Source organism: Bison bison, unplaced genomic scaffold (genome assembly GCF_000754665.1).
Source record: "Bison bison bison isolate TAMUID 2011002044 unplaced genomic scaffold, Bison_UMD1.0 scf7180017864456, whole genome shotgun sequence".
Classification (NCBI taxonomy): Eukaryota; Metazoa; Chordata; class Mammalia; order Artiodactyla; family Bovidae; genus Bison; species Bison bison.
This window is the reverse complement of record NW_011495018.1, coordinates 2,067,475-2,078,803: the sequence shown is the minus strand read 5'-3', so window position 1 is coordinate 2,078,803 and position 11,329 is coordinate 2,067,475. Positions and strand designations below refer to the sequence as shown.

Here is an 11,329-nt window from a genome sequence, read left to right as displayed (position 1 = left end):
TCCACTGAAGCTGTCTCATTTCAACAGCACTCTCTCTGCCTTGGGTCGAAGCTTCTGAAGGACCTCCTCTGGCTGCACCTCTCCATGGACGCCCCCCGCCCCACCCTCCAGGTCCCGTCCCCTCCAGAGCCTGTCCCCTGGCTGGGAGAGCCTCCCCACCAAGTGTCCTCTCCTAAGATCAGAGACCCTCTCTGACATGCTTGCTGCAGGCTGAAAGGTCCACTGCTGGGAGGTGTGGGTGGAATGCGGATGGGAAAGGACACGTCTGTGTGCCTAAGGCCTCCTGTCAGTCAAGACAGGGCCTGGGCTGGGAACAGGGTGGGCCAGGGGCCAGCTTTCCCTCACTGCACCGGATCCCAGCATGGAGCTCCAACAGAGTCCATGATTCTCTATTTGAACCTCGCCTTCCACCTTGTTACGAAGGCTTGCTGGTCAGTGTAAGTCTGCAGCAGCTGGAGGTGTGCAGAGCACACACCAGGGAAAGAGAAGACTGGAACCCTGAGGGCAGGTTCTGCCTCCGCGCTGGACGGTCCTGACGCTCCCAGGCGCTGGAGCCCGTCCCAGCCCAGTCCACAAATAGCCTTCTGGGGCAGAAGTGGATGGTGGGGACAAGGCTTAGGACTTATCGGTGCCCAGCAGCAGCTTCTGGCGAGCAGCTCAGAACAGCAGCCAGCACGCTGTTCTCAGTCTCCTACCAAGTATGTCCAAAGGGATCAAGCCTGGGAAGCGATGCATCTCGACCAGGGGAAGGACACGTGGGTGGCACGGGAGTCAGGGGGAGGTGGGCTAGAGCAAGGGGACACCCCATGACCATCTCTGCTCCTCGGAGGCTGAGTCAGGGGCTCAGGCTGGGAGGGAAGAGGAAAGCACAAGCCCAGGCCCGGGATTCTGAGGGGTGGGCCCCCCTGCCACAGTGCTGTGATGGGCAACACTCCTGCCCCAGACACGCAAGGATCAAGAGCTTCACAGAGGAGCTGTGGACAAACAGGCAACTCTAAAAATAGGGTATAAACATGCATGTATATTCCAGGAAAAGCCTTGAGTTTAAAACTAAAAAAAAATTGTACACACAACTTTCCTGGACTTCCAAGGCAGGCATGGAGGACACTCTCCAAAATCCACTCAGGCTGTTCTTGTGCATAAATTCGTGTTATCTCAAACTCACCACCGTGGGCTGGAAGGGAGGGACGGCCTGGCTCCTCAGCAGAGATGCTGACCCTTAAGAGGTCTGAGGACCCTGCTCTGCAAAGAGTCTGAGGGGCTTAAAGGGCCCACTTACCCGCTGCTGCCGCCGCTTTTAAAACAGATTCTTGTTGCTGTTTTCATTTTTACCTTTTGACTCCCTTCACCAATTGCTCCCACCCCTCACGCACTGTCGCTGGCAACCACCAATCTGTGAGCCTTTTTTTGTTTTGAAGATTCCATGTGTAAGACAGAATCTGTCTTTCTCTGTCTGACTCATTTCATTTAGGACAACGCCCCCAGATGCCATCCATGTTGCTGGAAATGGCAGCATCTCCCTCTTTTATGGCTAATATTCCACTGGATAAAGAGCACAATTTCTCTATCTCCTCCTCCATCCTATTTTTGCAAGCTCATCTTATGGTCAACAATCTTGCTGAATATTAGTTTTAATAGTTTATCTGCAGATTTGCTTGGATTTTCTATGTAGATGATGTCAGGAAATAACAATTTAGTTTTCTTCCCCTTCTAATTCTTATAACCATTGTTTCTTCTTCCTTGTTTAACTGTCTGAGTTAGAAACCCTACTAAGCAGAAGTGGTGATGGCAAACAAATTTGCTTCTCTCTTCATCCAAAGAAACACTCCCCCTAAGTGCAGAGACCTTTCAACATCACCAGGATAAGCCCTCTATTTATGGTTTTATCTTGAGTGGGATTTGGAGTAACTGAGCAGTTGCTGCCTCTATTAAGATGACAGTTTGATTTGTTTCTTTTTTTCCTCCTTTGATCAAACAATGTAGTTCTTTTTCTAAAGCAAGTCATCTGTATGTTCCTTTAAGTAGAATTTCTTTTAAACTATAAAACCATCTGGGATGGTAGCTTTTGAGAACTTTCCCAAATTATTCCATTGGGATTCTCTCTTCTGGAGTTAGTTCTGGCAACTGAATTACTGTGAGGGCAAGGGAATTCCCACTGCACTGGTCTCCCAGCTCTGAGCATGTTACAGATACGTGTTCACACGGGACAGTCCCCTTAGCATCGCACAGCATCATTCCAAGGTCCTTGGCGTCTGTAACTAATGGGTGGTCTGCTGTCACTCAAAGCACTGTTCCCTCATGGCCATCAGTGGTTTCTCTCCAGCAGCTCTCCAGAATCCTCTTTCACCATGATACATCAGACATGCAGATACATCAGGTCCAAGACTCACCAGGCCTTTTCAGGAATACAAAAAAGTATAGACAGCAATGTAACAAATATACACGAACCATTACGTGGCTTATGCGATAAAATGCCACAGGTGAAATGTCATCCATTCTCACTGAAGTGTATATTTACTGAATAAATACATGCCAATCCACTTACGTTGGCTCAGTTGGTAAAGCATCTCCCTGCAGTGCAGGAGACCCAGGTTTGATCCCTGGGTGGGGAAGATCCCGTGGAGAAGGAAATGGCAACCCACTTCAGTATTCTTGCCTGGAGAATTCCATGGACAGAGGAGCCTGGCGGGCTGCAGTCCATGGGGTCACAGAGTCAGACAGGACGGAGCGACTGAGCCACGTATCTCTTCTCCTGACAGGTGTGGATGTGGTCTCTGGCTTTCTGCTAAGCAAACAGCGCCCAAGTGCTCTGCACACATCTCTGCGGGCTGACTGCAGGACCAAACCCAACAGAGCCAAGTCCTGACAGAGCCTCGGGAGCACGTCTGCATCTGCTGTCCTGCTTCTCTCTTCATCTATGACATGATTAACAGCGTACTTAATGTCCTTATCTGTAGCATACATTAATTTAGTCCCACACGCGTGCAGGAAATCTAAACTCCATTTAAAAAAAAAATTAGCTTTTCTGTGAAAATCCGTTTCACTGTCTCCTCATAGTATAACATTTTATCCCCAGAGAAAAAAGTTTTAGTTTCGTTCTTTAGTCACCTGAAGACTCTCTACTCCTTCAGAACCTGAAATGATCTCAACAACACAGTAAAAAAAAAATTTTTTTTTAACTAATTTTCTGGCATCCATATTCAGAGGAAACATTGTCAGAGATTCTATCGGAAGATTCTGTCGGCAAGTCTATGCAAACTCCTCTATTTGACTACACCAACACAGCCAGACTCCTCCTTGGCCCACTGCCTCTCCCACCGTCTGGAGGACTCAGCCCTGTCTTGGCCACAAAGCCCTCACGGTTCTGGGAAGGACGTCCACGAAGCCCTGTGGCCTCACAGCTGTCTGAGCGCATCAGAGCGGGCCGCCGCCGTGCCCGGTGCAGAAGTGACGGGGCCACAGACCAGCCGGGACAGCGGGCACAGGAGGCCTACACTGCGGGCTCGGAGCCCGGCCTCCCCACTGACCACAGCGTGGGGCGGGCCGGTCACCCGGCCCCGCGGACCGAGTTCCTTATCAGCAACCTGACCGCTGACCGCTGGGGTCCCTGCTGAACCTCGGGGAAGTGCACTGGGCACTCTGTTCCCTAAGGAATGATCAGTGAAATTCCCGGTGATCCCTCTGTGACTGTTGTCTTCTCTCAGGACGTATGGATAAAGGGCTGATTAGATCTAGCTGCTGCTGAAACAGAGAGAGTGACCTGCTGCGCACGCATCTGTGTTAATCCACGTCAGAGTCTGCCGTGCCCACCCCGGCCCTGGCTCTGGGCCTGACCCCCAAGCCAGGTGGCACTGCCCCCATCACCACAGGCAGGGGGACAGAGACTCCTGTCTGCACCGGCTTCTCCCCCACCCCTGGGTCAGGGCAGTATTTATAGATGCTGCGGATGCAGGGAGCAGTTGCTAATGAGACAGACAGGTAAATAAAATAGAGCAAATACTTTAAAGGTCACCTGTGTGGAGATAAGATGTAGTACAGGGGAAACAGGCATCCATCTGGAATCAGAATGACCATCCTGGGGCACCTCCCTCCGCCCCCAACGGTAGGCTGGGGACCTCTCCCCGGGACCACCCCTCCCGCCCCCCGCCCTCCACTTCTGTCCCCACATCGCCCACCTCTCTTCTCCCAGCCCTCGTCAGCACCCCTTTTTCTGAGTGGCACCTCCCGCTGGTGTGCTGCAGCTCCTCAGGGAGGGGCCACTCCCAGACTTCACGGGTCAGCGTGGCAGTCACCCTCGGCGCCATTCCCTCCTCTCGTCTCCCTCGACCCCAGGCAGCCTCCCCGCCCCTCCTTCCAGGGTCCCAGCTCCTGAGGACTTGGCCTGTTGTCAGGAAATGGGTTTCAATGTCAAAAAGGGAATAACGTAGAAGCTCATTGAGATGCTCCCCTAGTTTTTGCCCTCAACACTAATGAACAGGCTGTTAGCCAAACCAATTTGTTGGGGATTGGGAGCAGCGGGGTCCCCAAAACCAAAAACATCATTTTGCATGTTGGCTCTCACGTAGTAACTCACTATCGGCTTGGGTAAAAACTCAATCAGATCAGATCAGTCGCTCAGTCGTGTCTGACTCTTTGCAACCCCATGAATTGCAGCACGCCAGGCCTCCCTGTCCATCACTAACTCCCGGAGTTCACTCAGACTCACGTCCATCAAGTCAGAACCTGAGAAAAACTCCAGCAGAGGGGACCGGCTCCCAGATGCTGAGCTTGCTGGGCGACCAAGACCCCAGGCCTAGTTAAAGACTGCAGGCTTTCTGTTCTCAGGAAGATCTGTCCACTCCTTAGCTGGTTAGCCCAGGTGGGGTCCAGTCAGAACAGAGACTCAGGTGAGGAATGTGGGCTTCAGCGTCACAGATGACGGAAGAAAAGAGGATCCACGGGGGGAGGGAGGCACGTGTTCCCCCAGGAGGGGCCCCCCTCCCAGCCTGGGGGCAGCTGGGAGGATAAAGGGAAGAGATGGGGTGACCGCAGAGCCCGAGGGCTGCCACCCAGAAGGAGCTGGGAGCAAGGGTGCCAAGTCCTCAGGAGCTGGGACCCTGGAAGGAGGGGCGGGGAGGCTGCCTGGGGTCGAGGGAGACGAGAGGAGGGAATGGCGCCGAGGGTGACTGCCACGCTGACCCGTGAAGTCTGGGAGTGGCCCCTCCCTGAGGAGCTGCAGCACACCAGCGGGAGGTGCCACTCAGAAAAAGGGGTGCTGACGAGGCAGCACTCCCCCTTGGCCAGCATCCTGAACCCGTTCTTCCTGTGGCTTCCAGCCTGATAATGCCCCTTCCAAGCATTTTCATGTGGTTATCCTGCAGACCTCTCACAGCCTCACGAGGATGCATTTAATGGGAAGAATTTCTAAGAAGAGCATTATTTCATGGCACACTTGGCTACCATGAGCCCCTGGGCCAGGACTGCTGAGCTGAGCAAGGAAGGAAGTAGGCTGCATGGCAGGCCCAGCCTTGGGAGCACTCAAGGAAGGAAAGGAGCCTCCTGCAGGTGGAGACCAGCGCCCTGACCCTGTAGCCTGGATGGTGCACAGCAGAGGGCCACCCACCGGGCGGCAGAGCGGACATCCTGAATGACATAACACCACGTCCCAAGAATCAGGGATGGCCTCACCCCAGCTGTCAGTACCATGAGCGGGGTGACGAGGAGCTGCTTCTTAATAATAACGTGTACTAGGAGCTGAACCTGAACACTGATCACCCTAAGACATCATCAGTGAGCTGCAACGGGCCAAATGGGAGGTTCATGTGTCAGCCTGGGGAGTGAGTTGGAGAAGGTCTACAGGAAAAGTCCTTGCAAGGACTCACGATAACAATCAGGAAAAGCTTCGTGGGAGAAAGACAACAGGCCCAGGCGGTGAGCTGAGACGGCCACGTGAGAATTCTGAGCAGAACCAACTGGGTCAGCTGATACCTGCTGCGGTCAGAAACACAGCAGAGAAGGGGGACCCGAGGAGGTTCTCAGGGAAAAGCGTCCAGCTCACCGAGACACCAAAGCAAGCTTCCTGTCAGCGACTCCCCGTGGGGTTCTCAGGGGCGCCATGGTGAAGAATCTGCCTGCCAATGCAGGAGACGTGGGTGCAATCTCCGGGTCGGGAAGACCCCCAGAGAAGGAAATGGCAACCCACTCCAGTATTTCTGCCTGGAGAATTCCATGGACAGGGGAGCCCGGTGGGCTATACTCGCTGGGGTCACGGAGTCCAACGCGACTGAGCACGCACACACAGGGCTCCCACACAACCCCCAGCGTGACCCCTGCTGCTCTCTGAGCCAAGCTCACCAGCGGCATCAGCCACGGGAACGGCGGGCCTGGACAGGCAGGCTTCCGTGTGAGTAGGGCGCACCCGTGAGCAGAACCCCGCGTTTAATGAAGTCTTCTGAAATTTGGAATTGCTGCCCATTGGTGATTTACTGTTAAGCGCTTCTCCCTGGGATCTTGCATTTCTAAAAATACTATTTGCTTTTTATTTAACACTGAGCCTCTTGATGTTCTGGAATACAAAAATAGTGTCTTATTATTTTAAAAGCTTAAGAGAGAAACTAGCCATATTATTAGAAAAAGAAGATATATGCAGCTATAGTCTGTTCAAATATCAAGAGGTGTGACTTTTCAAATTCACATTTCAATCTTTATTTACATAAGACTTTTAGAAATAGTGGGTGTAAATATTAAATCACCCAAGCCTGGGTGAAATTTTATTGAGAATAACTACAAATAAAGGGAAACTGATTTTTTAAAGTCACTTTCTGAAAATTTAGATGAAAAGAATATCGAGCATTAGAGAGAAAAATTATATATTTACATATCAATATAGGTTTTCCACGCACAGATTCATCTCCTAGGAAACATACAGAGGCAAGCTTGGGGAATCACAAGGGAAGGAAAACCCTAATCAAATAGGTGCTGTTGTTCAAACAGAACATTAGCTTAAATGATCCAATCAGCTGCTTGAGCCAAATTTTTTTTTCCTTTAAGCTGTTCATGCCAGAAGACAACCTCTTGGAGCATTAAGAATCCGTATTACGCTCCAACTGTTTGCCCAACAGATGGGGGATTTGAAAGACACATTCCATGGAAATGTGACGAGAACGAGGAAGGTTTGGAGTTAGTCACCAGCATAACGCACTCTACCCACAGTGGGGTCATAAGATTAATTATCACAATCCAGGGCACGTTTGGCAGTTACATGAATCAACCGAAATACAGTTTACGTTGCTGGATCTTAGTTTTAACATTATTCAGGATTATTGGTGGCTCAGTCGTTGAAGAATCACCTGCAATGTAGGAGACCTGGGTTCGATCCCTGGGTCGGGAAGATTCCCCTGGAGGAGGGCATGGCAACCCACTCCAGTCTTCTTGCCTGGAGAAGCCCATGGACAAAGAAGCCTGGTGGGCTACAGCCCACAGGGTCTCAAGAGTCAGACATGACTTAGCAACTAAACCACCACCACCTCCACACCACGAAATGCAACAGGACCTGCGGAAATTTTCCTGAGGATGGAGTACGAAAGTAGGAAGGCACATCTCCATGGGCGGGTCTACCTGGCCTTGGTCTTCGTACTTATCTAAGGACTTCAGAGGCTCCATGGTGGCTGGCCTTTGTTTAAAACAAAATCACTGCCTCCCCTACAAAACAGTCACCCACAATGCACCACATGAAGACTCTGCAATTTACTGACTCAAATGTTTGCTGATCAAAAGCAGCACTGAGTTTCCTCTAAAGATCTTTAGGGGGAAATCCTGAAAACACTCACTCACACACACACACACACACACACACGTTCCTGGTTTCTATGTGGAAATTAAACACAATTCTATTTTATTGCAATATGAAGACTGCAAGCTTAAAATTAAAAAAAAAAAAAAACAAACAGAATTATAGAGGTTTCAAAGCTCTTATTATTAGAACAAGCCCAGATTTAGGAACAAAGGTATCATGATGCTAATGTGAAGGACAGGAAAGCTTGGCGTGCTCGGGGTTCACAGGGTCGCAGAGTCAGACACGACTTAGCAACTGAACAGCAGCATCGTACACTTCCTGATCTTCTGCCCAGCACAGGGGACTGAGAATCTGACTCTGGCGACACTAAGACGTCCCATTCCTTTGAATTAATGGTGTGAATGCTGTTTATCCTTCTGAAATTTTGGATTTATGTGAAGTGTATGCAAATAGGAAAGAAAAGCTTAAGGAGGGGAAAGAAAAAGCAACACTGATTCCCATTTGGGTAAGTAAATGAGTTAAGGACATTTCTCTAAGATGTCCGCAAATTAGCTCTATTTTAACCATTTCCAGGACCTGTTCCCTTCTCTAAACCCTGTTTTTAGAAAGAATTTAAAATGTATATTCAATTTGTAGTCTCAGTCTGAAGCTGGAAGAACATCAGTTTGCAGCCGAGTAGAATGCTCAGAAAACCAACCTGTACCTTTGAATTTACACCCCTCTTCCTTAGGAACGAAACGGCCGTTTCTACCACCCTTGTCCTACGGATCCAGGATTTAAGGACAGGCCTTTCACGTCACAGCGAGCAGGGGAATGCACTTACAGACTCTCCCGCGATGCACCTCGGGCAAGGCTGGGCCCGGATCCTTCCGCCATCCAGAGGACCCTGTTCAACAAATCACAGCCACGGATGAGCCAGGGCAGCGGTGATTCACACTGAGCAGGTAAAGGCTGGTCTGGTGGGAGCAGGAACCTACCCCCACGCCTGGTCGGCCCTGGCCGCTGTCGGGCCATGGTGAGGGCAGGCGGCCTCTGCGCTGGGCATCCAGGCACTCGGGCTCCTCGCTGCCCCCGGACACTGGGATGCGCACCCTCAGCTGGGGGCAGTCCCGCTCGGGCGCCGCGGCGTCCAGCCTCCTGCACACCCGCTTCTGCAACGACAGTCTCACTTTAGATGGCCTCGGAAAGCACACAGCGCTCTGACTGAATCTGCCTCTGAGAACCTCGCTGCAAACACAGACCCCCGAGGAGCTCAGAAAGTTTATAGGACGTTGGGAGAGACAACTTCCAACTTTATCTTCCAGGAATAACCACCGTCACTTAACCTCATTACTTCCAGCACAGTCTGATAATTTACTTAGCTTTACAAGTTTAAAATAATCATTTGAAGCAATTTTGGTCAAAATTCTTATAATAAACTGTTGTGACTGGTTTATCGATGTCGAGAATGTACAAAACCTATAAATTTTTGTTCAAGAATCTAGTCATGCGCTTCGATACTTTTGCCAGGTAGGTACTTTCTTAACACAATATCAAGCTATGTGCTTCCTTAATACGATATGAATAATCCCATGTGGATAATTCTTTGTCTTCCTGACACTGAGGAGTGGGCTGGTTTTATTTATTTCACAAGCTGCACACACAGCCCATAAGGGATAACCTGCAGGAAAGGCATGTGACGTTGGCATTCCCGTGAACTAAAGACGAATTACAGAAGCAGCCTTCCAAAGCTGAAGGAAATGGCTGACTCTCCACGTTCCCAGTCTGTGCTCTGCCGGGTAAGGATGTGTTCCGCGACACAGAGCAGATGGGTAGGAGGCCTCTGTAGGGGACAGAAGGTCCGCCCTGTCCTGGGTCCCCGCTGCTGGGCGGTGCCCGCCAGAGTCAGGAAACACCCCTGGTTCACGGGTGGTCCCACACCCTCCTCAGTCACCGGCAAACCATCGTCATGATTTGCGCCAAATCTCTTCACGATCCATTCCATTATATTCATTATTTTCTAAATGGGCTTTTTATATTTCATGGATTTATCTAATATAGAAACCTGGTGTCAAGTGCTAGTTTTACTCCTCCCTAACTAACATGTCTTAAAATAGATACCTGAGGAGGAAAATGGTAAATGCTGACCTCTGAGCCCCCAAACCAGAGAATATGCCCTGGGGTAAATACAGTGCAGGCTCCGGGAGGCTGAGACAAGGGCAGGGCAGCCAGCCCCCCATCACCCAGCGCCACAGTCCTTCCCAAACATAAGGAAGTCCAGAAAGGTCACAGTCACTGCTGCAGAACCAAACCCAGGCACAACCTGAATCGGAGAATGCAGACATCGGAGAATATGGCCAGGGGGACAGAAAAGCCAGGATCCCAGCGCAGGTCCCCTCTGCTCCAGCCCATACCTCCAACGTGGCCCTGCCCTGAGAAGGGCAGGAGGAGATGCTGTGAGCGGGACAGGACAGGGTCACCAGCGAGGGAAAGGCGCCCGGATGCGCAGCGAGGAGGAGCCCGAGCCCCCAGAGCCCAGAGGCGGGCAGGGGCTCCGAAGTCTGCACAGTGAAAACGGACAGAGCACTTACAGAGGTTCTCCTCCGAATTCAGCTCCTGGGAGGGGCACGGGCAAAGGGGCGGGCCAGTGCCCCTGGGGCTGGGTGGTGGCGAGGAGAAAGAGAGAGAGGGCAAGTTTGGGGTCTGGCAAGTGAAGGTGCCCATCATACCAGGGGGCTCACCGCCACCCCGTCCCCAGCAGACACCTGCTCCACCTGCGCTCAGCCACACCCACAGTGGGGGTGCCTAACGGCAATCTTTAAAAAATACCCCAAAACATAAAAATTCCTCCTGAAAAAGACATGAGTCAAAAGGAGATTGTAATACTCTTCTAAACACTCAAAAAAACATGTGAGGATATGAAAAACCACTCTGAATTAGCAATGTAAAAACAGAAAGGACAAAAATGGGGAGGAGCGAAGAGAGACTTGGATGATTCGGGAAAGCAGTGGAGGGAAACGAGGAATAAACTATAAAGTGCACTGAAGGGGATAACTTCAAGTGAAAACTAACAGAGGACACCAAAGAAGGGCAGGAGCACAGTCAAGAGAAGGAGAACGGCATAAAGAAAACAGGGGGGCTAAAAAAGGGCAGCAGCAGGAAGGGAAGAAAAAGCAGCAAGAAATGTTCGCTGAGTCAGAGTTCTGCAAAGAGGAAAGCAAAGTAACAGCAAAGCTAAGGCTGAAAACTGTAGCCCGAGAAAGCTTCATGGAAAGAGGAGACTGACTGAAGCTCAAAATGGAGGCTCACACGGCGCCTGGGAAAATTAACCCGGAATGACCAACATGGAGACGTCCTAATAAAACAGGAGACTTCAAAGATGAAGATGAAATCCTCAAAGCCCCTGGGCGCGCAGGTCCATGAGGGTGAAAAGGAACTGGAACGGCATCAGGCTTTCCAAGGCCACACGCGAGAGAGACGATGGAGAAACACGCTTTCAAACTCAGTGAGAGAAAACACAGACCAAGAATGTAAAATCTACACGCTGTCCTTCAAATGTCAAGGTTACAGAAATAG

At 50.8% G+C, this 11,329-nt stretch overlaps 1 long non-coding RNA gene across 1 annotated transcript in view; it reads right to left on the bottom strand.

Annotated features, from left to right (window-relative positions):
- The window catches only part of LOC105002508, a 25,326-nt gene that overhangs the window by 2,075 nt on the left and 11,922 nt on the right, over positions 1–11,329 (bottom strand). Inside the window, exons 2-3 of the long non-coding RNA XR_826970.1 lie at positions 8,752–8,925; positions 8,598–8,660 (exon numbers count right to left, since the gene is read on the bottom strand). This is a non-coding gene — a long non-coding RNA (uncharacterized LOC105002508). The remainder of the gene's footprint in view (positions 1–8,597; positions 8,661–8,751; positions 8,926–11,329) is intronic.